General features: G+C 47.6%; 1 protein-coding gene and 1 pseudogene across 1 annotated transcript in view; one reads left to right on the top strand and one right to left on the bottom strand.

The window, feature by feature from the left end:
• The window catches only part of LOC115873302, a 4,842-nt pseudogene extending 1,997 nt beyond the window's left edge, over positions 1–2,845 (bottom strand).
• A 711-nt stretch (positions 2,846–3,556) lies between these two features.
• Positions 3,557–3,834, top strand: part of TEC (tec protein tyrosine kinase) — a 136,483-nt gene continuing 136,205 nt past the window's right edge. Inside the window, exon 1 of the mRNA XM_004706275.2 lies at positions 3,557–3,603. The gene's annotated coding sequence lies outside the window, so the exon portion shown is untranslated. The remainder of the gene's footprint in view (positions 3,604–3,834) is intronic.

The following is a 3,834-nucleotide window of genomic DNA, read 5'->3' as shown; positions in this document are numbered from 1 at the left end:
AAAATAAAGAAGGCAGTCATAGTATCACTCGACTCTTCTCCCTGGAAGCAGTGGAGAAATCTTCACTCCCACTAGATTTCTTCTTCTGACCAGGACCTAATGTACAAGTTTGAATCTTGGAGGCACAAAAATTATGTTGCTTTCTATGAAAGCTGTTGATCTTTTCATGTAAGAAAAAATAAGGAAAATGATAAACACTTTCATTTATTCTTTTTGCCAATGACATTCTGAGTTTAGTTCTTATGCCTTTTCATTTAACACACTTGAAATTCTCTAATGGTGTTTTTTTCTAATATTATTATTTTCAATAATTGCCAATACTACATGCTCAGTGAATGATATAGACATATGATCTATAATGATATATTTATATCTACACACACTTACATATACATATCTGTGGAAACCACCTACATAAGGTGTTTGTTTGATTGATAGTGTAATGAGTGCTTCCTTGGGAAACAATGTAACCTTATGGAAATTACCCTAATTGTCAGTGATCAGAGCTACATTGATCTGAATGTTTTATTTACAGATCAATCATATGCCATTTTTAGTAGAATTAAAAAGGGCAACATACATAATTTCCCCTCATTTAATGCTTATATGAAGAGATTGCTTGGGGTCCTGCATTTGCTGCCCTTTTGGTCAACTTCATAAACCGTGACAGTCCCCTATCCATGAAGTCAAGGGTATTTTAAAACAATAAAGAATATGAGTCTACCAGCATTAGCTACTGCAGCAAAAGGAGTGATAGACATACATTTTTTCTTGATAGACTTTTATTTTCAACTCTATTACCATAGTTATAGAACTAGTTCTTTCTGTCTTGGAAGAAGTACAGCCATCGTGCTCCTTAGAGACAAGGCTGGCAAGACATTGTCTTCCATACTTTGGACGTGCCAGGAGAGACGAGTCCCTGGAGAGAGACATCATGCTTGGTAAATTAGAGGGGTATCAATAAAAGGACCTCAAAGAGACGGATCGACACAACGGCTACAACAATGGGCTCAAGCATGGGAACAATTGTGAGGACGGCACAGGTTCCTGCAGTGTTTCAAGGTTTCTAAGGGCTGAAACCAACTAGGTGGCATCTAACAACAATGTATACGCAATTTCAGAACCTAACAACAATGCATACACAATTTCAGAAGGTTCATTACTTACAGCCTGTTCCTTTGTCCTATTAGTCAGTCAGCCAAAACAAGTATCTGGGAGCTAAGCCAGAGGAGACCGGGGCAGGGAAGAGATAGGTCACAAAAGAGAAGTTTCTACTAGATTCATTCTGAATAAAATTAGACTGATGATCTTAACAGACAAAGGGGATTTGGAATCAGAGACTCTTGGTTCAAAAATCTCTTTCTATCCTTTGTCCTTTATAATCCTAATTGGTTGTGTGGCTTTGAACAAGTCACTAAACCTCTCCGATTCTCAATTTTTTTTTTTTTTGTAAAATGGAATCTTGTCAGCCTTCTTCACAGGTATGTTGTACCCGTGAAAGGTGATATAGTGAAAGAAGGAACTACTTTTATGTCCCCAAATTCATGAAACATGGCAATTATTATTTGTTATTTTCATGTAACCATTCTAGGAGGATGGTTAATCTTGAGCTCCATTGTTCCCTGTTGGGGGGGGGCTCTGGCATCATCTCCTATCACCCTCAATCCTTCACCCAGATTTGTTTTAATCAAGAGATTTCTCCCACATAAAGTGAGAGCATTTCTGCATGCTTACTGGTTAGTGATCGTCTTGCTCCTCACACGGGAATAAAAACTGCTGCGTGTTCCTGAGGTCAGTAACAGTTCTCAGTCCAAGGTGAATGCGCACCTTTTTGAGGAGTCGCGGTGGCAGGATTAGGAGAGCAGATTCTGGAGTAGAACTACCTGGATTTGAATCACAGCGTCTCCATTTACTGGTTGGGCTACCTTAAACATGCAACCAAACCAACAATTAAACAAGCAAGCACACAAAACACACTCACACAAAAAGAAAAGAAAACAAAAAAACTCCAACAAAACCCAAACCGGGATCCATCCCAATGCCCGGAAGTCCATTCGCTGTATGCCTCCTCAGGAGTTACAGAGCAGAACTGCCCCGCAGGTTTTTGGGCGCTCAAATCTTTATGGAAGCGATCACCAGGTTTTTCCTCTGCGGTGCCACGAAGCCATTCTGGAGTTGATGTTCACGCCTAGCAACGCTGCAGGACAGAGGGCAGCTGCCTGGCAGAGTTCCCCAGGCTGAAAGCAACGATGTGACTTTGGGGACTAAGGGGCGCCTGACCCAAGAGCTGGCATTTTCTATCCTCTCATTATGTATGTGAAACAGGACCCTGAATAAGGAAACCCAAAGAAAATGTGGCCCAATGGAACTGTGGGGTGTGAAAGAATATTGAAAGTGCCAGAAGAACAAACCTCTATCTTGGAAGAACAGTTCCTTAGAGGGAAGGAGGGTGCAACTTCACGTCTGACACCCTTTGGGCATGTCGGCAGGAGAGTCCAGTCCTTGGGAAAGAACAACATGCTTGGTAAAGTGGAGGGGCCGTGAAGGCTGTCGAGGAGATGGGCTGACACAGTGGCTGCTGCACCCATGGGCTCAAAAAATAAAGATTGTGAAGATGGCGGTTCTGTTACACATAGGGTCGCTATGGCTAGAACCTACTAGAAGCACCTAACAACAACAATAACAATAACCCTTTCTGAAGCAAGCCGCCACATCTTTCTCCCAAGCTGGGTTCATACCTTTCTGTTAGCAGCCCTGTTCTTAACCCCTGAGCCACCAGGGTGGCCTGGGCAGGCACCTCCACCAGCCTTTCAGTGAGATGCGTGCAGCTGTTTTTTGGCGGCATCCTGGGACCTTCCCGTAGACCGGTTATTTGCCGTCTCAGTTTCATCATCTGCGAAAATGCGATGATGAGAATATTTACCTTAGAGAACTGCTGGGTTCATGTTCAGTACGCAGAAGCCCGGCACAAAGCGAGTCTTGCGTTACCTGGTTTCAGTGAGTGAATCAAGACGTATAAAAACGTCACCTGGGATCAGTCAGGCTCTGTTGCCTTACGTTCGACAGTCAATGGCTTATTCCTTTGCTAAACCTAGACGCTGCGCTCCGCTGCCCAGTCACCGCTTTGCGGAAAGGGCGGGGCGTTTGCGAATTCGGACAGGGCCTCCAGTCACCCACAGGTGGCACTGCACCGGGGACTGCCCGGCCGGCTGGGGATGTCTGCGCGAGCCCTGGTGGGCGGTTCTTAGACGAGGAAGCTGGGGCCTCCGGAGGTCCAGAGCCTCGCCGAGGGACACAAGGACGCCCCTGCGACTCCCCGGACGCCTAGGGCAGGCTGGCGGGAGCCGAGCCCAGCACTGAGGCCCTGCTCCACCTGGTCGGTTTCGCTCGCGCCAGACCCGCCAGGGGAACCTCGAAACCGCCGAAAGGCGTGGGAGCCCGCAGCCGCCCCTGGCCGCGGCGCGAGGGGGCGGGGCGATCCATAGGGCGGGGCGAGCTATGGAGGCGGGCCTGCGGACTTGGGGCTCCGGACACTCAGACCCCGCGGCTCGGGCCGGACTTCACTCCTTGCGGTGCTGGGCGCAGCCGCCACGCTCCGACCAGGTAAGGGTGTTGCGGGACGGCGGAGGGGCTGGGCCGTTGCGGGACTCCAGGTGAGGAAGATTCCCGGACAGGGACGCGCTTGGTGGCTTTGACTATTCTAAAGACTGACCCTCGTGGAACGAGGGCGATTTCCCCCTTTCTCGTCTTAGTGAAGCAGCCCCGGTGGCTCAGTGGTTAAGCACTTAGCTGCTCCCTGAAAGGTCCGTGGTTGGAAGCCACCAGCATCTTCAG

The sequence above is a fragment of the Echinops telfairi genome, unplaced genomic scaffold (genome assembly GCF_000313985.2).
Source record: "Echinops telfairi isolate 266 unplaced genomic scaffold, ASM31398v2 ScPeMD7_7468;HRSCAF=8506_0, whole genome shotgun sequence".
NCBI lineage: Eukaryota > Metazoa > Chordata > Mammalia > Afrosoricida > Tenrecidae > Echinops > Echinops telfairi.
This window is presented reverse-complemented; position numbering and strand designations above follow the sequence as displayed.